This window comes from Cheilinus undulatus, linkage group 23 (assembly GCF_018320785.1).
Source record: "Cheilinus undulatus linkage group 23, ASM1832078v1, whole genome shotgun sequence".
Taxonomy (NCBI): Eukaryota; Metazoa; Chordata; class Actinopteri; order Labriformes; family Labridae; genus Cheilinus; species Cheilinus undulatus.
In genome coordinates this window covers 24691072-24714220 of record NC_054887.1, presented here as the reverse complement: position 1 = coordinate 24714220, position 23149 = coordinate 24691072, and the positions used below count along the sequence as shown (strand labels likewise).

The 23149-nt window shown below is 41.0% G+C and overlaps 1 protein-coding gene across 8 annotated transcripts in view; it reads left to right on the top strand.

The window, feature by feature from the left end:
- The window catches only part of magi2a (membrane associated guanylate kinase, WW and PDZ domain containing 2a), a 416404-nt gene that overhangs the window by 28978 nt on the left and 364277 nt on the right, over nt 1-23149 (top strand). The gene's annotated exons all lie outside the window — the stretch shown is intronic.

The window sequence follows — 23149 nt, the reverse complement described above, 5'->3', positions numbered from 1 at the left end:
TTAAAAAATATCAATTTAGCTCCAGCATAAAAAAACCCCAGATGATACCCAACCTTAATGAAACATGTTTGAGCCTTTGAGCAAATCATAAACAAGCTGAAGTAAGCCCTTTCCCTTCTATGTGAACACAGTGCTGAAAACAGAAACCCCAGAGGGACTCCTTCACTCCTTTATAGAAGGACATTGTTCACCATGCTATTGAGCATGATTGTTTAGATCCATGCCCACACATATGATGACACCCCCCCCCCCCACCTGCAGGTCTGCTTTTACACTAGTAAGGTCATTCCGTGCCCGAGCTCATTCGTGAACGTCCAATTTGCACGTTTGCAAATCCACATAGAAGACGAATAGACAAGCATGGTTGCAACTCGGGTTGACATTCATTTACACTCTGTAGGTAACTGAGGCTACTCTGGATTTTTTGGATTAATTTTAAGGCACCAACAACCACTTTGTCCCTACTTCCTGCACAGATACAACACTTTTTGGTGAGTAGAACTGCGCTTACAACTCCTGTACTCGGGCACAGTTGCATTCCTGACTCCCAAGTCCACATGAATCACACTGAGACCATCTCTTCCAGTAGATTTGGACACAGTGCTTGGGTATGGTTTACGCTGATCAAATGAACCTGACTGTGGGGTCAGGTGTAGTCAGATCCAGGCCTGTGTACCTCATGTGAAACCAGCCTCAGTCTCCATAGTGACACTACCTCAATATCTAATTCACAGACACGACAGCGGCCTCAGTCTTCTCATCAAATTCTCAGCAAGAAACAATCAACACATCTCTTCAAACCTATCTCTAGACTGCTTTTACACAGATATACTAAAATCTGATCATTCCCATAAAGGTTAACTTCTTCTAGTAGAAAATGCAGCTTATTGATCATTACAAGCCGTCCAGGAGTGACAGAGCAGCACTTTGTGACGAGATAAAGAGTGTGCAATAAGAGTGTGAACAAGGCATTGATTAACCGCCGTGCTGTATAGATCCTACAGACACATTATTAGCATGTTTATTCAATAAATGCTGCCACTGTGTCTGTGTTGTAACAGCCTATAAACTGATCACATTTGTCTTACTCTGCTGTCTCACTCTGAGGAGTCATACGACTTGTTTCTGGATTCCTGTCAAGTCTTACACCAGCCTTTAGCTTCCCTTTAGCATCCACCGATCTTCCTCCACCCTGTTGGTTTCGCCTGCGGCGAGGTCACCTCTAACTTCTTTTAAGCTCACTCGCATCGTCACTCCCGGGAGTTTTTTTTTTTTTTCTTTCCTTCCATGTATGCAGCGCCATCTCTCACTCTCGTTGTCTTTGTCTCCCCGTCTTCCCATTCACACTCTCATTTCATCACTTTCTCCAGCAGGGAACAAAGAGAGGGACGTTTAAATGGGTTTGGGAGATGAAGAGACCGACTCGGCCTGTCTGTCCCTGTACTCGCTGACATTATTCATGCCTTTCTAACTGCCAGTCGGAGAGTGGGGGACCTTCTGAAAGACAGCCCTGCCGTAGTGGAGAGCGAGGGAGACAAACACACCTGATGCTCAATAGATGCAGAGAAAACACAGAGAGGAGGGAGGGGAGGAAAGAAGGCTGAGTGACGGCGAGAGGAGAAGGGCTGGCAGTCGGATTTTCACATTATTCTGGTGTTAATCTGATTGACAACCATTACACAGCTGGTTTCTGTGTTTGCCTCAGTCTGTCACATGAAAGACACAGCGGTGGGCATCAGACTTTACCGCTAGATCCTCGTAAGAAAAGGTTTTTGACCTGCTTTTTTCAGTAACAGTAGACTTCACAGTAACTGACTGTATCATCACTCCATTCAAATACAGATATCATAAACCCAGATTATATTCTCAATAGAACATAACAGATCTTGAAACTAAGACATTTTACCATTTCATGAAAACAACACCTCATTTTTAAGTCTGAGGCCGCAAACTCATAAAAGTAGTAATGGGGCTACAGTGGAGAAATATCACAGATTTAGAATGTCCGACGAAAACTAAATTACATTTTAGTCTAGTTTTAGTCATCTTGACAAAAACTAAACTTAGTTTTTGTCAGTTTTAGTCATCACAGATCTATTTTTGTTAGTTTTAGTCTAGTTTTAGTCATGGAAAAAAAAGCTGTTGACGAACATTTTTAGTCGTAATTTTTGTCGTCGAAATTAACACTGACTTCTGACCACAGAACAGTTTTCCATTTTGCCTCAGTCCCTTTTAAAGGGGGCATATTCTGCAAAAATCCCTTTTTCAGGCTTTTCTAACACAAATATGTGCCCCTGGCCTGCCTACAGTCCTCTCAAGTACCAGAAAAATCCATTCCCTCTCCACCTCTCTTTCTCCACCTTTCAGAAAATGTGTGCAAATCATAGCAAATCAAATAAACCCACTTTATTTGGAATTGGGGTTGTAAAAAGAGGACAACAGATACTATACTAGTATGAGAAATGTGCTGAAAATGACTGAATTTACTGTTAAAATGCTGTTTTTCCCATTCATGTCAAAATGAGATAAGATTGTCAGCTTTCCCTCAAAGACAAGTTTAGATAAAGACCAAGGCTGCTGTAGTGATCACTTTAAGCACATTAAGTTTCTCCCATTAAAATGTTTCAAGAGCAGCAAAAACACAAGGCTTGCTTTAATTTGACAAAATGCTCATTTAAATGTCAAAGAGTCTAACTCTCTAATGATGAAGACACGGGTAAATAGAAAACTTTGCAGCTTAGGGAAAACAGTCAGCTCTTCACATCCTTGTTTTGAGTTTGACTATAATGAGCATTTAGAGTATTTAGATCTGAGGCGACTGGCAGATACTTAAATTTAGAGACCAAAACTTTGAGATGAAAACCCTGAAAAATCCTTGAAGTTAAAAAAGATTGATATCAAGTGAAAATAAACACATTTTCAAGGACAACAAATAATTTTATTCCCCTACTTTGCATCACAACTTATTAAATGAGTGCTTGCTGAATTTTCTGTAAATAAAGTAACATCTGTCCAAGCTAAGAAACAGTTTGGCTAAGGATGGAGGCTTAACCTTATGGATGGATAATTGTTTTTGAATATTTAATTACCATTAGAATTATCATATTAATATTAGGTTTTTTAATCCTTGCAAACACAATTTCACTGTTTTTTAAAGATATATTTCGGGGGTTAAAGTACGGTAACAAGAGTTTTGACAAACCACTGTTGAATATTGATATGAAACTGGAAGCAGTGGTTTGCAGTTTGCATGAACTTGATCTCCCATCTCTTGGGGAACAAAAACTGAAAAAGTAATCATTCTGTAAATTTTTTTTTTTTAATATTTACATATTTACAAAAAAAGACCTTGCGCTTCGTAGTATTGACTGTATTTGGGCCATTATTCAAAGCACTCCCTGTCTGCAGTGACACAGAGGGACACGTCACAGGCTCTCTCTCTCTCTCTCTTTCTCTCCATTATGAACTATTCAGGCTTCTTCAGTCTTCTTCATGCTTCTCCTGCGTGATCTTACTGTTTAGACATGCACAGTTTGATGAAGCATGATGTGACAACGGAACAGCCTGCCATTGATTGCCATGGTGAGATACAAAAAGGTGGATAGCATTAGCTGTTAGCAGCAGAAACGATTAAAAAATTGATTAAAAGACATTGAATGTCGGAGTAACTGGTGGGAATTTAATCTTCTAATGCTACAGGAAGTCACCTAAGTTCCAGGCTCACTAGAAGAGCCTCCATTAGGGCTACAAAGTTGTGGATAGCATCATTAGAACGGCAAAGCTGACGACTTCCAGAGGGGAAAGAAGTGAGTGGATGTGATTTATGGCTCTAAAGTTATTCAAATTTTTGTAACCGGTGTCTCTTATTGTCTTTCACAGTAACATCAGTCTCAGAGGGTACAGGGCAGCTCTTGTCTTTACTGTCTTTTACTTTGTTTTCTTTGCATATATGTCCACTCTCACTCAAGGATAAACTGACAAGATTTTAGAGGAAGAAGGTGGTAAAAGTCATCGGGCCTCATGTTCATTTGTGGCAATGCTACCTCAGGAATGCTTTGAGGGATTTACTTCAAACTTTAAACAAATGGCCAATGTGGTTTTATTTTCAAAATCTGTGGATCAAATGTCACCATTCCTTGTGTTCATCCCTTGCTTGTGTCTATATCTTAAAAATGCTTTCATTCATTTTCTTTAAACTCTGACTCAGGGATCAACTATGCAGATTGTCTAAGTGGAGGGTCAAAGGTCACTAGGCCTCACATTCATCCCTTTCTTGCGAATGCTATAACTCAAGAAATGCTTAAAGGGATTTAAATTGCAATTTCACACCAATGTCCACTCTGACTCAAGGAACAACACACAAAGGACTCGGTCATTGAGCCTTATGTTCATCCCTTGCTTGTCATTGTCAAACCTAATGAGTGCTTTGAGGGATATTTTTCAAACTTTGCTTCAGTGTTCACTAACCCAGGGTTGAAATGAATGCATTTGGTGGTGGCCTTCTTGTCCAGCCACCACCTTACTTCACTCTCCAGCAATTGAATACCTAGCAAAGGTATGACTGCCAGGTTTAACTTGTTTTGTCATTAAATTTTCATTTTAATCTTCATTCCAGTCCAGCTGTACAATAATTTAATTTTAGATTATTGTCCTCACTTTTCCATCAGAGTAGCGTTGGCCAAATGGCTTTCATCATTGACTAAAAGAACTTTATTCACTGTTGACCATTAGTCTTAATTAAAGGTTGTAAGCCTGCTTGAATTGTCTTCTAATACTCTACCCAAGAGTTTGATGGGTTAGGTTGGAAACTTCATTGGCCATTATTTGGATAATTGTCTTTGGCTTTACCACAGTCAGCATGGGTTACAAAGAAATCAATAGTCCTGGCACATAACAGCCGATCTAACATTCAGGGAGCTTGGATTCTAATCATAAGCAGGCAAAGAAGCACAGTTCACAATATGTTTGTCCATTTGTTTGCTTTTCCTTGCAGGGAAAATAAGTGCTTTGAAACTTGGCTCTTTCTCAGTGAGATTGTTTTGTATTTTTTGGCAGGCAGTCTTTCTACTAATCTTTCAAATGTAACACTCTTTTAACAGCAGTCGGACCCTTTATTCTAAATCTCAATCAATATCCATTTGCTCCGCACCCTTGACGTTTGTGTTGTGGCTGAAATGACACATTAAGACTACAAAGAGTGTTACAGTCCAACAATACATCAAGGATGACAACATGAAGGAGCAGAACGCAGTGATTGGATTATTTATTGCCTTGGCTTGACTCACAACTTCTGTCACAATCTAAACAAGAATGGTGAAAGTAGAGAAATAGAAGAAGAAGAAGAAATATAAAGTTGCTGACTCATCTTTGATTATTCTGACAGCATCCTTGAACAAGAAGCCACCGAATGAACAAAGATTTATATTGTCATCATGCCAAGTCTTCCCCTCACTGCATTGACTTTTGCAAGTAACAATTGTCCAATCAATTCACTTAGATTGTGTTGCATTCAAGTGCAAATGTAAGTGTTTTGGTTTCATGGTCTTCTAAGCTTTTGAAGTCAGTCGCATTTAAGCAAAGTACCAAAAATGAAGACATTGATGCAGCAGCCATGAAAAATGTAGGTTATTTGTGGTACAAGTTTGGTGTTTTGGCCCCCGACATTATGTTTTTAGGAAGTGAGGAGTAGCCATATTAGAGCAAGAGTGTGGATTACCATTGCTAAGCCTAACCCTGATGGAAATGTTTTTATAGTGATGACTTGTCAGTCACTGAAAGCCACACCCCACCACTGTGGGGTCATTCATTTTTGTCCATTGTAAACAAGATGGAACTGTGATTTACAAGTTACTGTAAATATATAAAAAGAATATTAAGAATTGGGTGAATCACTTGAAATTCTACATTTGGCATTCTCCTCTGTAGCAGCAAACACGATCGTCCAAGTGGTGGTTAGAAATCCGCAGCCTGAGGGCGAGGGAGCGGGCACCCGGGAGAAAGATGCTTGGGAGGGCAGGTGTTATGTGGGGTCACTCTTAGCCAAGCCTGCAGCCCGGCTTGTTTGCCCCGCTTCCGCCTTCTCGCTCAATGCCATCTCTGCCTCCTCCCCACTGGCTGTAGGTGTCGTGCTGCTCCACATCCTTTTCCTTTCAGTCTCCAGGGCCCCATTCTCCAGATAATCGCCATTGGGAAAGATGTAAACTCCATGGGCATGCTGTCAGTTCTGGTATAAGTGTAGGGCTTTGTTTTGCTGCTAGTGATGGAGCGCCAGGCCGCTGTGTATGTACGCGCTGCCCCATGCTACCTCAGTAGGTAGCATTCAGTAGTCTCCTGTTGATCAGGCAGTGTTCTGTCGCAGTTACTGGAAATTGTTGTTAGCTTTTAAGCTATCCAGGAGTTTGATTTCAGCAAATGTCAACTTAACTGTGAAAAACACTACAAGTCCAAGATATAACTCAAGAGTGCATCTTTTTTTGCTGCCAACTGCTCTGGTTGCCCAGCAGCAGACCAGGGAGGGGGACAGACTTGAAAATAACACACCACAATCTAAGGAAAACCCCAACAATGGCAGTATGTCACTTCCATGCCCATGGTTGAGGAAGCCTCATTGTATAGGTCTGCAACAGATGAATCCAAAATGCCCCACCATCATTTTGGTTCTATGCCAGTCGTATGACGAAAAGCACTGGATACTTGCACAACTTAGATTTTAAAATTCATAGTAGATGTCACACTGCATTCAAGATCTTATATACTTTAGGAAAAGTTCCAGCCCAACTCTAATTGCAGTCTAGTTCCTCTCCTTGTCTCTGAAAAGAAAGTAGAAGAAGCCTCTGATTGACAAAATAACAGTCTGAGGTTTTTATGCTAGCAGTGGAGGCAACCCTTTCTGTTTATTAGAAGTAATGCAGCTTTTTTTTTTGGCTTTTTGCCTCTATTTTGATAGGATAGCTGAAAAGAGACAGGAACCATGGGGAGAGAGTAGAGGAAGGATATGATCTTATCAGCACAGAGACCAGGAATGATCCGGTTATCAGTGCACTGAGAATCATTGTACTGCTGAATAGCCCAAATGTGCTTGAGCTTCAGATCACAAACTATTCACTGAACATTCCTCTTCAGGGTTTTCTGGTAGAGAGCAGAATTCATGGTTTCATCAATTACGGCAAGACGTCCAGGTCCTAAAACAGCCTTGAACCCTTACACTAAGACCACTATGTTTGACTGTTGATATGATGTTCTTTTTTATGAAATACGTTGTTTTAAAGCAGATGTGATTGGACAGACCCCTTCCAAAAAGTTCAACCTTTGTCTTGTCAGTCCACCGAATATTTTCCCAAAATTCTTGGGGATCTTCAAGATGTTTTTTTTACAAGTGACATTGTGTTCTTTTTGGTTGGTGGTGGTTTTGGCCTTGGTAGCCTCCCATGGATGACATTTTAGCCAATTCTCTTTCTTATTGTTGAATAACCAACACAGGACCTATCTGAAGCCTACAGGTCTTTAGATGTTGTTCTGGGTTCTTTTGTGACTTCCTGGATGGGTTGTCAATGCGCTCTTGAAGTAGGTTTGGTAGGCTGGCCACTCCTGGCTAGAAGTTTTCTCCATTTGTGTATAATGGCTCTCATTGTGGTTAGCTGGAGTCCCAAAGCTTTAGAAATGGAATTGTAACTCTTGCCAGAGGGACGGAGGCCATTGACTTTGTTTCTCCTTGAGTTTCATGATGATGTGCTGCTTTTGAGATCTTTATTCTACTTCACTTTGTCAGACAGGTTCTGTTCTAGCATTCAAACTTTTGATTACTTTGTCCAGAATGGGGGAATTAGGTAGAAAATCAACCTGATAACATTAATGGCAAACAATCACAAACAAGTCAAACCACCTTGTTGTTAGCAGTTGATGTTGATAGCAAGCTTGAGTGTGAGCTGCAGTCTAAAATCTAAGTCAGTGCCAAATTTGAACTCTTCCAAGGGGCGTTTGAATTGGCCTTTTTCCATTAAAAAATTATGAGCATTTTGAATACTAAAGCTGGTGCACTCTGAGTGCACTGCCTTACTCTACTCTTTCTATGAAATCAGTTGGGTTTTTGGCACAACAGTTTTACAGTTTTCCTTAAAATTAGTGCCAAGTTGCAGGTTAAAATCGATCTTTAGTGCTCGATGGCTGTCTTGCCTCTCCTGCCGGCAGAGTGAAATGTAGTGGATTCCTCTGCGCTGTGGACTTGCTCTGTTCTAAATAACCCATGGCTCTTGGCTGTTATTTTCTCCCCTGTGTGCCTGGTTTCTTTAAACATTGATTTTATGCTTCAGGAGCTTCACGGACGCTGAAAATATGTCGTCCAAAATATGCCCTCTCTGACTCCATCCTCCCAGTGCGGTTGAGTCAGACATCCAGCTCTTGTTGTTTGTAGTAGAAAGCAGAACTTAGACTCGGCTGTTGATTGAAAACTCATCCTGCTCTGGGCTAGTGTGAGATCGCTGTTTGTTCTAGATTTCTATTGAATCCTTTAAAAACGTCCTATCTCTGAGTTTTAAGCCGAGGAAGAGTGAATTGCAGCTGGTGATGAAGAGAGAGGAGAATGTAGAACACACGTCTCGCTTTCCCCCACAAGTTCTCATCGCCCCGGGGCAGCAGAGCCATGCTGCGCAGCTTTTGAACCACAGGGAGGTACGAAGGGGACGAGGCAGCCGTCTGGCATCACACAGTCCTCGTCTCTTCTGCGAGTCTCTGCAGAGTTGCTGTTATTCACAACAAGGTATGCAGTAATTAGACTGAGGTCAGAGGGAGTGTGTGGCCTCCTTCTCCTCCCGTCCCAGCACCGCATCGTTTAAGAAGCTGCACTTCCTCCAACTATTAACAAGAAAACACCTTATTTCCTGCCCTCGTGTTTGCACTACCTTCATTAATATCCCTGTTCGAACTCCCCTCGCCACATTCTCCTCATCCTTTCATTTTCTGTGGGGAAAAACAGACTTTAATGAAACGAGCAGAATGAAAAGGCGCAATCATCCCCCTCCTGTTCTCCCCTCGCTCTCTGAGTTAAAGCTCGCTCCTCGGGCATAAATATGGGATTTCTGTGGAACTACATTGAAAGGTCACTGTTTACAGCTCTCCTGGTGCTCGTCTAGAATTAATCCAACCTAAGCACGCTTTCATACACACGGTTAAAAATGACTTTGTAAGCTGACCACAGAAGTGGTTATAGTTCATGCCCGGAATAAGAAGCTTTATATTATCTCTCCTTTATTTAATGAGCCTTTTGTTCACTTTCTCCTCAGTTTCTTTTGAGATTTTTGTGTCTCTTGGGTTCAGTAAAATTTCCTTTGAGGTGAGCGTTGCGCTCTGCATACTTCATGCTGTGTGCACTCTTCATTTTCTTGGTATAACAGAAGTTTAAGAAGCTCAAGGCTCTAAAATTCATGTTTTACCATTTGAATAAATTATAAAGCACTTTTAAATAAGAAATAAATATGCATCTAAGTGTTATGTAACTTGTTCAAACTGGGCTGAAAAATTATTTGACTTTTGGCAAAAATTAATGGTCAAGTGTCTTTTCAGTTGCTCTACACTGAAACAGCATTTGTTTACTCATTAATCACACATAAAATAAGTGTCATAATGGAGGCTAACACTTAGGTACATCTAAAAAAAAATTTGAATATCATATCAAATATTTTTTACTTTAATTTAACTGAAAAAGTGAAACTTACATATAGTACTGTTTGGGCCAAAAATTGGCGTAGATGAGACAAGTAAGTCTGCTTGAGAGCACCATCAGGAGGATTAACACAACCCTGCTAGGGCTCTGGATGTCCTTGCACATAACCATGGACATGGGAAAATAATCTGTTGAAAAATAAGAAAGTAAACACCTTTAGGATAGAGTAAGGGGTGGATGTGGTGAGTAAGCATGGTCAACGGGCAGTGGTTCTTAACTGGTGGGTCATGACCCAAAAGTGAGTCAATGGGCTGTTTTCAGCGGGTTGCTAGTTTATCTAAGGTCGTTTTCACACTTGAAAGTCCAGACCAAGGTCCGCGTTTTTGTTACATTATATACATTTGGTTCGGTCTGTTTGGGTTCCACACTGTCATTATTGCAACCGGACTAACAGACTTTACATGATGAACCTACGTGATATCGTCATCAACTACGTGGTTTGCATATCTCTGTAGTTTACATTGATTGGTCATTAGGCCGGCGGGCGTCTGACGTCAACACGTTGAATAACGCGAGAATGTTATCAACAATGAACGAAATCGTCATTTTCACCATCATATTATTGTTGATTTTCCACTACCAAAAGCGACAACTTGAAGAGCTGTAAATAAAGCTGGTCCGAGTTCATCTTATGAATTTTATCATTAGACATTAACTTTATCGTCATCAACAGGAAAGGAGAAGAAGTATGCAATCCTGCGAGACATTGCAACACCGACTTGGGAGAGAAGGTATGTGTTGTAAAACTTTTGAAAAGATGAGCTGTCAGTAGCGAGGTATAACTTTATCTACAATTTTATGAAATTTTCCGTGCTTAGACAATCCCCATTCAACAAAATAATGGACACTTCTACTCCTCGCGTAACATAAAGCAGCTACTACCCTGTCCAGGCTGGTGGTTAATTTCAGTCCGTGACATTGTTGTGGGCTCTACCGCGGCTCATTTTGTTATGGTGATAGATTTCCTTTGCCGGTAGTCATGTCGTCATTTCCTGTCATTGATACGAAGGTCCGAACCTTTCAATATAATGCTTTCACACTGGGCATGAACCGGATCGTGGTTTCCGTTTGGTCCGGAACGAGACCACCTCTTTTGGTCGGACCAAGGTCCGGCTGTTTGGTCCCGACCATGGTCCAGGGGAGGTTTCACACCTATCATTTTGGTTTGGACCAAACAGAAAAGTCCGAAAGTCCGGACCAAACGACGTAGGTGTGAAAGCCCCCTAAGTGTCTTTTTAAAACTTTGTTTCATTGTTCAAGCTTTTGACACCAAGAAAGAAATAAAATAGCTGTACAGGTTTTTTTCCTAAATAATTTGAAATCGTTTTAGGGTATTATTTATTTCTTGGAAGGCATCTGGCTTCCCCCTTTCAGTGTCTTGCGACCCCCACGTTGAGAACCACTGGGATAGGCTAGCTCCGGTTGCAATGAGCCCTCCAGTCATACTGTGGATGTCCCAAAGGCCCGAAAACCGCTGGTGTCTCCGAGTGTATTGCCAAAGTTGAAAAGGCCTAAACAAAAGATATGCTTTCAAGCTTGGCCTTGGTTGCCACACTCTGAAATGAAATGGTTGATTTACTTTCATCTGAGCACTTTGGGCCACTGAGTAACAGGTGAGAAGCTTCAGAAGGTTCAGGAGTGGCTCGACACGACAAACATGGCACTTGTAGTCCATTTTCCAGATCCGTCTGTTCATGGTGGCTCACAGTGACTTCAGCCTCCAGTCCACTCCATGTGAGGCTCTCCTAGGTCAACTTCCAGTCAGCTTTCCATGAATATGCTTTGATACAGCACTCTAAAATAAGCCTGCTCTTTCAGCAGTGACCTCCTGGGGCTTACCCTCCATGTAGGGCATCGATGAATGTCTTCTTGACAACTGTCAAGTCATTAGTCTTCTCCTTGTTTGTGGTTGGATGTACCGAACAAGAGTGAGAGAATGAAGGCAAGAAATCAGACTTTTCCATGATGTTCTAATATTTTGAGGTAGTGGATTGTTTCACTGGTGTCCAAACACACTGTATGTCTACGTCAAAGTCTATTATCAATTTTATAATCTCTATACTGACTACCAAATTATAAAAATATTGGCCTCTGTCATTCCAAACTGACTAGTTCTTTGCATTGGTGTTAGGTGACATTCATGTGACAGGCATTGTTCAATGAGCTGAAGCCACATAATTCGGTCAGTCGGACAGTTTCACGGTCACTTATCCTCAAGTGCAGGAAAGAGGGCGACAGATTATTTCAAGGGGAAGAAAGTGTTGAGAGGGATGGAGCTAAGCAGGGACAACAAGCACTTAAAATCTTGGCACAGACCAAAACACAGAAGAAATGATTAGAGCTGCGACTAACTCTTGGAGTCTTTTATCCTGCTTTAATTTACAGGCCTGTTTACAAGACATCCCAAATCTGCTCTAATGTACCACGCTTTTCTTCTTAAATGCTTTGGTCCATGTTGGCTTTTTAAGGTTGTTATAACGCTTTTTCTCTGGTGTCTTTAAATTCTGGCAATCCCAAAAGCAAATGGAAACGGCCATATCTATTCATAAAGCGTAATTGTACAAGACAGTAACAGTGTACAGCTTGGCTAGCTTGATCAGAAACCAGACTAGTACAAATATGACCCTAAAGGTTCAGTTCTAGAGTCATTTCTTGAAGCTGTCCAAGTACATTGAAATTAAGTAACATTATGTGAAGAGTTGAAGGTAGCTTTAGGTGGTAGATTGAAATAAAAAACAAACAATAATTTCTGCAGTCTCACTGAAAACCAGTCTAAATGTGTGTATTTCAGATGAAAGAATCACAGCACAACCAGATGTTTTTATAATGTCACAGGGGATAATGGCGGCAGTATGAACTGCTAGCTTAAATCAGCCTGGCTGACGGCGTTGCCTGCGATGTAGTTTGTCACATCACTGATAGCTGATTTATGGGAATTTGCAGGCAGATAAGTGGGAAAAAAGGAAATAAAAATCTTGTCTTTTTTAAGGCTTTAAGCCCCAACAAGTGTTTGGAAAAGAAAGAAATGTTGTAAATGATAGCGTCTATCCGTTCTAAATAAACTTTCAAAGGGAAACTTCAGCCTGATGGACCCTTGTGTCCCCATTATTAGCTGCACATGTAATTAAGATGCAAAGCACTATACTAGCTACATTTGTCAGTGGAAAAATGTTTCTAACAGATATCTTAGTTATAATAAGATTGGCCTAGCAGAGCATTTTTGTGTTTATGTGCTATAAAATTGCACTGCCATGTTGCAGTCATGGCAAAGGGAAATTGTTGATTAATCCCCCTCATGCAGGAATCATATATATACCACTGTGGTATTGTTGCTTTTACTAATGAAAAATCAGTGCCCTTGTACTACTGGTTAGTGCAAAGTGAACTAAATTTAGTTCATGCCTGAACTGTGAAAGGTTACAGTTTTCAGACAACACATTCATCTTACCTCTAAATTCCACATACTCCATCTGTGCAGGGATCCACAAGTGCCTTTTCTAGCCAGGTTCCAAAGTGCAAGTTCCAGAAGGACAACCATCACAGCCATCGCCCTCCACCAGAGCTTGGCAATTGATTGAAAAATAATCAAAACCAACATTTAGAGACTTTAACCAATGAAAACCAGCCCTGTGAATGATTTCAGTTTTTTCTTTTGTAATTCTCTACTAATTCACCACACCCTCTAAAACAAACTACTGGCTGTGCAGTCATGTGATAGGCAGCCAGGGGTTGCAAGGAAACCCAAAAGAAGTATTAGTCATGTGACATTATCCCATCCAGTCTGCTAAAACTCAACCAAATGTGCACTGTGAGCAACAGTTTTATTTTCTACTTTTTATACAACAGCTGCTGAAACTGCTCTAGGAACTTCGATGCCCACGTCTGGCTGCATGTTTTTTTCTTTTTTTTTGTTTCAAAACTACACAAATACTTACAGAATAGATAGTCAGAGGTCAGGGGTGGAATAGTCATTCACAAATTGTAATCGAGGTTAAAAAAAAGTTCAATTCACAGTGATTTTGATTTTTGCCATTGTCACCCAGCCCTACCATCCACTGATCTGGGCTTTATGGCAGAGTGGCTGGATGGAAACCTCTCCCTTTTCAAAACATGAACACATGAGAGCCACATGAAAGCCTGCTTTAAATTATCAAAAAAAAAAAAAAAACCCTGAAGGACTCTCAGACTGCAAGAAATAAGATGTCTGGTCTGATGGAAGCGAGATTGAACTGTTTGTCCTCAATTCTAAACATTGGATGAAACCAGGCACCACTCTCCACTTGCCCAGTACCATGTATGGGGGTGGCAGCATCATGCTGTGGGGGATGTTTTTCCACTACAAGGACAGGGAGACTGGTCCAGATCCACATACTCGATCTGTGCAGCGCTCCACAAGTTAAGCATCCTCAGTGCACGCTCCGGTCTATCTCCATTGCTTCCCATATACACTACTCCAATTGCCTCTGGTCGAGATACGCACCTGATCTATTTCTGGCATCAGTAACTTCTAAAATCCGCCAATCCACGTAAAGCAAATTGATCCAGACAGGAGGAAGATCGTGCTAAACATCTGAGGGAGTATGTGGATTTTGAGGGTCAGTTATTGGTGATAAGGTGTTTTTCATGACAGATGTTGAAAATGTAAAATTTAGGAGCTGGAACTTACTGATGGCAAGTTTTTACTGTTAATGCATGTTGGTTCCAGATATCTGGATCAGTTCTAATAATTTGTATCTGCATCAGCCCTGCAAAACCAATATGGATCAATGTCATAATCGATCCATCTTTGCAATTCGCAAATGTGAGAAATGTTTCAGAAAATAGTTAAAATGTCACCAGTTCGACTCCTTTTTAGGGATATAAACACTTCCAAATACTATGAAATATCCAGAAATATTGACAATTTAAATTGATTTGAGGAATATATTGCAAATTGCTGTAGCAGAGTAAAGAGTGACATTTCAATAAAACATGACCAAGTTATATTGTGCACCCAGCATTGTGGTACATATGGACTAAATATTGTTAGATCCCTCTTTATATCTTTTCAGATGATACGACTTCATCACTGTTAACTTCATTGCTGAGACCTTTGGGAGCCAAAGTGACCCTAAAATTGAAACTAGATAGTTATATTTTGAAGCAGAGGTCACAGACTAATCTGTGCTTTAGGAAGATTGTGGCTAAGATTGTGTTGTTTGAGCTGTCTGACCTTGCTAGACTCTCCTGATCTCACAGATTCTGCACCTTACTGTGTTTGTTTATCAAAGTGAGGCCTGACTGCTCTCTGGAATTTAATGCAGCTCCCTCGATACCCTGGCCTCTCTCAGCTCTTTAAACTACCCAGTAGCCTCTGGCCTTGGTCCAGTAGCCACCACTGATGCCTCTATTAACCTCGCCTCAGATCTACACACTGACTACAATATGAGCCTCCTCTGGTCCCTACTGCTAACTGTATGGGTTTAGTCCATTCTGGACGTGCTTCTCTCCATTATGATGTGTGATGGGTCTCTATTATTCTAACTTGAAAGCACCCATTGTTATTCTGATTAGGCGTGGCAAATGAGCGCTGCATTGCTCGGCTTCCTTTCTCTCCCCGCACTCACTCTCCTACATCCACTCTGTCTTTCACTCTGTTGCCATCCTACCTTCTCTCACACCGCTTCCTGTGCCAGCTTGCTTTGTGGGTGTTGTCATCCGGCCTGTGCAACACCCCAGATCTCGTATGGAGAGGAGTTGCATATGTTGTTGTCTTCTGTTTCTGTCACTGAATGCTGCAGGAAAAGCCTTGGCGCCAAATTGGTCCCAAATGGGAGCGCGGTGCCAGCTGCAGCTTTACCAATTCTGAAAAGACGCTTGGATAAATAAGAGCAAAGCCGCTAGAGTTGTGTGGACAATCAGTAGAGAAGTTTTGCTTCTGTTTACTAGATTTCTGAAGGAGAATGCCAACTTAAACTTTGTCAGTTCGGTGCATGTTACTCCACCTACCTTTGTAATCGTGTTTAAAATGAAACCTCCCAGCATCAAAATGCAATTTTTACCCTATTAGTAAATCTTTGAGTATTAAATGTCAATAACATCATGTATGTATATGGCATACATTGCAGCCTCTACCTTTTCGTCAGCATTGTATAGAAGCCTTTTGGCTGTCAAATCATCCCATAATCAAGTCTACAAGAATTTTTCTATGGCAAGGCAAATATCAACAACTTGTATCCAATGATGTGCTACTTCTTAGATGTTTTCTTGCAGGTGCCCTTTGTTTTAATGCCAGACTCCAGAATATTAGCTGTGTCCCAATTCAGGGGTTGCATCTTTTAAAGCAGGGGTTCTCAACCTTTTCAGCCTGTGACCCCCCCCAAAAATGCAAGGGACCGAGGACCCCCACTGTACCCGAAGGTGGTTGAACACAGCCATGCACATTCAAAAATAGTCATGTGGAGACAAGGCCGTCCATAAGGGGAGAGCCTCCTGGGGCCCAGATATACGGGGGGCCCATGGAGGTCAAAAAAATCATGGTCTACTAAACTGTGATATCCTTATTTTATATTTAACCTGAAAAAATACCCACTATTGTCAGTGAACAAATCTCTTTTTAAATCATTTTTGTAGAATATATCCTTCTTAAAAATGTAAATTTATTTAGTAAAAAAAAACAAAAAGAATTAAAAAGGGTTAAAAATTGAAAAAATGGTTAATAATGGCAAAAATGTGGTAAAATTGGATCTTAAAAGTTGCAGAAATGGGTTAGAAGTGGCAAAAAATATACAAGAAAATAGCCAAAAAAAAGGCAAAAATGGGTTTCAGTGGCAAAAATGGGCATGAATGGTGTAAAGGGAATATTTAAAAAAGTGTCTGAAAAGGCTTAAAATTGGCAAAATTGGTGGAAATCTGGTGAAATGGGATGAAAAATTGATATAAACTGGCAAAATAGTGTTAACAGAGAAAGAAACAATATGCAGATATTGGCAGAAATTGGTTAAACTGGCAAAAATGGGCATATCAGAAAGTGAAAATGGGGTTAATAGTGGCAACAATGGGTAAACAGAGGCAGCATTAGGCTTATGTGGCAAGAACTGGTTTAGAAGTGGCAAAAAAAGGCAAAAAAAAAGTGGTGGGAAGGGTTTAAAATGGCAAAAACAAGTGTTTCATGGCAATAATGTGTTAAAAATTTGTGTGAAACTTGATGAAAAGTGGTTGAAACTTGGCAAAATTGGTGTAAAGTACCAACAGTGGAATTCAAAAAATATTCTAAGTTTATTTTGGGGAATCTGGGGACCCCCTCTTAGCATCTCACAACCCCCAAGGGGGTCCCCACCCCAAGGTTGAGAACCACTGCTTTAAGGGACTCTATTTTTAACTGACTTCATCTTTGTAGCCTGCATAGACTGCACAGGCCTAACTAAAATGATTCTGGTCCACAAAGGATTTCCTGTCTGCATGACCAGGTTCCCCCACCCTTCCCCTCCTGTTTCTAGATACCACTCCTTTCACCTAGCAATCTCAACATCTGCACTAAAACGAGCTAAAAAAAACAACCATGGAACTCCACCAATGATAATTTGTAGTTTCAAGGTTAATTTTTATATTCAACAAAGTATTTGAAGCTATTTTGCTGAGTTAAAACCAGTTACTTACATTTAGCTGTATTATTGAGTCCACCAGCTCATTTGAACTGGTGCAGCATGAGTTTCAGGACATGCTGGGCCAAGGGTTGCACTAGATAGATCCTTTGTTAGCTGGGTAAAGGAGGTCACATTTGTCAGCTGCATTTACAGAAGCTTTTCAAACTGAACAGCCTTTAGTGCACTGCTGTACTGGTGGGATGCAACCTCTTAATTGGGACATAGCTATCATTTAACTGGTTGGTCAATAGGGCATGCGAGAGGTGATGCTAATATTGGATTTTTAAAGCTCTCTGTCAAGCCAAAATGGCCCCAATGGTTTGCTGCACTCAGGGGCTTTTTACTTTGAAGTTGGATAGGTCATTGCTGTTTGAATATGAACATTTGAGAGAAAGTTTTAATTTTATAGACAACCCCAACTCCAAAAAGAAGTTGTCATGCTGTGTGAAATATAAATAAAAACAGAAAACAATCATATTCAAATCTCATAAACCCATATTTTATTTACAATAGATCATAAACATGTCCGACATTGAAATCATTTTCATGCAAAAACTATTAATTAAATGGCAGCAACAAATCTCAAAAATGTAGGCTGAAAAAGTAAGTAAAGCATGAGGAGCATTTTGCGACTAATTAGGTTAATTTGCTGATAGGTCAGTAGTATGACTGGGTATAAAAGGACTTTTTAAAGAAGACAGAGTCTCTCTAAGGTAAACAAGACTCAAGCAACTGGTCTCCTCACATCCCAGATGTTTCCAAACTATTGTTGAAAGGAGGGGATGCTATTTAGTGGCCAAATTTTGTGATGTGTTGCTGCCATAATACTCAAAACAAGCTAATATTCTCCTGAAATGGTAAAATGTCTCAGTTTGAACGTCTGATGTGTAGTTTATGTTCTATAATGAGATTTGAGAATGATTGCATTGTTTTATTTACATATTACACAGTGTCCCAACCTTTTTGGAATTGGTTTTGTAAAATGCTTCCAAATCCCTGGAAGCATGTCAGATTAATACTGGTATTATCAGCCATACCATTAAGCAATCTAATGCAATTAACTCCAACATGTCTTATTTTACTCAGCGTCTTTTGTTGACATCATCAGAAACGTGAAACTAAAATTTAGTTTTACAACTGTAGTCAGACTGCCTTATATTTCATATTAAAAGGTATTCCTAATATTCTGCTGCCTTTATATTTTCTTACCATGCCATCGGACACGGACAAGAATCTGACTTTAGCTGTTTAGCCAGCTCATTGCAGACATCCCTTGTTGAAACTAGGCTCTCTTTGAACTTAGACATAGCTAATGTAACCCACATCTATAGTTCTAATGCAGTCTGCCACCAGTAGCCACGTTAACTGTTACTGGTACTTCCTATCAAACTCACATTTCTCCTGTTTGATCATCAGCTGTGCAATTCCAACGTTCGTGAGTGCGATTAGGCGTTTTTGAAAGCTGCCTAACACTGGACAAAAGATAAAAAAGGGGATTGGATATGCATCAAGCTTTGGACTGACTACAGTCCCGATCCTGCTAATCTGCTCACTTCGCCTTAATTCTGATTTAGTTGAAGAACTTGGTCAGACGCCAGGAACTTAATTGGGTCCTTGGGTTTAATAAGACCCTTGTTTACTGTGAAGTGGCCTGCAGCTGGAGCCCCTGAAGGAGAATAGAAATATTTATATATGTATAAACCTCTCAGCGAACATAGCCAGCTGATGGTGATTGTATTGAAAATAACTTTCCGTTTCAATTGCTCTGAGCCTCCAAGCACTTTACTATCAAAGAACTCCTAATGCCGCTCGGACAAAGAGGCCTTTATTGTGTTTCCAGGTCCTTTACAACCAATAACTCTCGCAGGATTATTTGCCTACAAAGACTTCCTCTTCCTTTGGATTGTCAGGACTGATTTGGCCTTCTCTGTTTCACCCACCTGTATCTACCTGACTGGGCAACACTAAATATGCCCCCTCCAGTTAAGTCATGCAGTGACCGCCTGTGCAGAAAGGCACTGAGACATTTCTAAATGCTCCCCAAACAGAGCACTCGCTTCTCCTCTTTCCGCCTTTCCCGGGCGAGTCCTGGCCTCTTGTCATTGCACGTTACAGTCTTGCACAGCTAGTCATTTGGTACTGCGCACCTTTGGTCTGGTTCATAAAGGGAATATGGTCCTCTTGCATGGAAGATTCACATCACTTGTGCAGAGATTTTTCTTGCCTGCTTTCCCTGCACATGCATCACGCCCATCCTTGCATTCTTACATCATGTGTTTTGTACGCTGAGGAGGTAGAGCTTGTGCCGTTTGATGCTTTCTCGCCTCTATCATCCAAATCCTCTCATCATACAACTGCTGCTCTTATCAACATGCCAGCAGTGTAAGTTAATCCTGGTGCAAATAAACACAAACACTCTTCTCTCTCAGTCCCACTCATTCGCATCCCACCTCCTCCCCCCTGATTCAGTCAAGGCAACAAGCTTCCTTCCAGTGATGTGTGTAAAGTAGCAGTTCAGACTTGGCACACAGAGTCTACAGCTCTGGCCCGCGGTACTAATGAGGTCAAACAGATATACACAGCTCCTTAAACAGCTCAGTCCGACACATTCCTGTGCAGCTAACAGTGCAGCCTGGAGGCATTTCTTCTTGTCACAGAAAGCCAGTTTTTTGCTGCGGTCAGGCAAATTATCACAGCAGCGGCTCGGCCCGGAGGCGTGTCGAGATTCGAGTCTTAATACTGTTTGGAGGGACTAGAATTTAGTGTCGTCTTGTAAGTTATCTGGGCCTCCCGCTACTTCACCCACAGGGCGGAGAAATGGCCACTTTATGCACATAAAACTCTTTATTCAAAAGCTGTGCTAAAGTGTTTATAGCCTGCTGAAGTTTGCTGCAAAACTCAGCAGCCTCCACTTATTCATGGTAGGAGGTTTGAATACATACATACTCAAGCATGCTGTTTTAAATGATAATTCTTTGGCTTTCTTAGCATCTAGTTGGATTAATGTCCCACATGCTATTTGTAAGGCTTATAAATGTACAAACACTTAGTTCCTAACATGGTTTCCTCTTATCCTTAACCCATGAGCGCTTCTTTATAAATTGCAATATGACAAAATTAAGAGAAAATGTGTTTAAATGCATATTCAGGTTCAACCCTCTCTTGCTCATTCCTCTGTGACTATGCTTGCAGATTTAAGTTTCATTCCTCTTTCACTGATGTGTGTCGAGTTGCTACTGGAAACACCTCATTTTCTTATGTGGGTGTTCACAACAAAGGCACTCGAGGATAACAACTGACTTTTAGGATTTTGGGCGGGCTTTCTGTCTTTATTTAGATAGAATAGCTGAAGAGAGACAGGAAAGAGTGGGGGAAGACCATAAAGAGCCGAGCCTGGGAATCAATCCTGCAACCAGTGCATTGAGGACTTAGGCAGAATCCCAATTCTCCCCTAAACCCTCAATCTTGCCCACAAGCTCAACTCTCAGTCTTATCTCGCCCCTCAAAACCAAGTATAAGGGCCATCTTGTGACTTAGAAATGGGACACCCCTTAATAGCAGTTACAGTTTCAGACTGTAGAGGGCAGTAATGTGCCAAAACTGTGTAGTCTGTCGATTCAGAGGAAGAGGAAGAAGAACAATAACGTGTTAATATTCAACCATATAGCATGTATAAACACCACAACCACGGACATACTCAGCTGAAAGTCACCGTATAACACGGCCATTAGCTAACGCAGTGTAACTCGTAGGCTTGTCCGCGACAGCACAGTTACCAGCTTACGGTTGTCAAAATAAAAGTAAATGTTACGCTACAAAAAGACAAATAATCCATAAAATAACATTAAACTAAGATATTGGAGTGGTTTTCGTAATGTTTAGATCTCTATTAACACAGAAATTTACATTTGTAGCTCAATTTCTTCTCCACGTTTGCCGCCATCTTTCTTTGATTGATAACCCGCAATACCAAGGGAGCTCCAGGAACATCTCAAAATGGAGAGAGATAAAGGCCTCAAACTCACCCCTCAACTCAACTCTCGGGAGAATTGGGACAGCCCTCGCACTTCCCGGGAATGCACATTTTGAGACTGAGGGTTAAGATTGAGGGTTAAGGGGAGAATTGGGAGCATTACTTGTTGCAAGTACCATGTTTATCATTGATTAACCAGCTGAGACCAGTATGACTAGAAGAGGCATAGGTTATAAAAAGTTAAATAACTTTACTTTTTTCCCACTGGAAGCCCTCCATATTGCCATGGTAATGACGGTATCCATGCCTTTGTAGCTCATATGTACTTTTTCTAGCGAGCCATGAACTTGGGTGACTGTCCAGGGTCTTAAAAGATTAAATCCACATCAGTAACTTCAATATTAAATGTGCTTTATTCATTTTAAATCCATTTTTGATTGTTTCTTCTGCTAGCTTAGCATTAGCCACCATATCGAGTTCCCAAAACAGATGTCACATGGGCTGTAACAACCTGTTACAGGCTGTTCCGTCGTCACGCTATGCTTTGCTGAACCAAGCATGTGCATAATAGAGAGAAAAAGACACAGAGAGCCTGTGATGTGGCCCTCAGACAGCCCCAGACAGGCCGACAGAGACGCTTTGCAAAGTGAGGACACTAGCTTCATGTTGCTGTTATTACAGACATCCCAGTCAGACAGGGCTTTCCATGTGGAGGTTGCATGTTCTCCCTGTGATGTATGGGTTCTTAGTCTGGCCTCCTTGTTAGACTAATTGGGGGCTCTAAATTGCCCGTAGGTGTAAGTGTGGGCCAGCTGGTTGATTGTCTTTGTAAGTCAGCCCTGTGATTGACCTGGAACCAGTCAGAGTGTTCCCCACCTCCTGCCAAATGACAGCTGGGATAGGCTCCAGCCCCTCTAGACCCCTAATGGGATAAAATCTGTAGTTCTTATTTTTGTGTTATCTTGAGATAAAGTATTCCTCTTAAAACTGGAAAACTATGAATGCTTTGTGGTACAAAATATATCAGTCCTGAGGCAATCTAGTTTTGGTTCTTCTATGCCCTATGCCTTGTCTTTTGTGTTGTTTTGACAGGATGTAGGAGATGGTTTGCACATTCTGATGGATTCATTCCTCTCCTATGCACGTTTCTTATAAACTATATGTATGTTTTTCAAAACTTCTGCACTTTTTGGCACTATAAATCATATGAATAACTTAGAATTTGTCCTTTAAATAGATGTTGTATCAAAAAGTACCAGGTCTTGACAACCTTACACTCAGAAAGCTTCCCATTATTTGCCACTGAAGCTGCTGTCCTCATCTTTGTCATAACTTTCCACCACAAACTTTCCATAATGGAAAAAAGACTGAAGAAACACAGTGAGGAAAGCTTAGTGCTGCTAAATGACACCTATCCTTGAGCTGTAATTAACTCCACAGTGTCCGTCCAGAGTGAGTCCAGGAGGAGTGTCAGATCCCCTCCTCCCTCCTCGGTGGAGTCAAAGGGAGTCACGGCCACGGGAATGTAAAGAATGCAGCTGCAGCAAAAACAATGGCAAGCAAGCTTTTATGACAGATTTGCAACCTCATCTAAGCATTAGAGCAAACCACCCAGGCCGTATACTGTTTCCCCTTCTGTTTTCGAAGAGCAGCACGGTGGAGAATTTGCATGACAGCAGCAGCTCTACAAGTGCCTGCAGGAAAGATAACTGGAGGTTAAACGGCAATTTCCCTTTAACATCTTTGAAAAGAGCCTCTGTTCTCACAAACAAGCACAATTCTTTTTCCTGCTGTAAATGCACTTTTCATATTTTCAAGGTTTTTGCTGCCTCT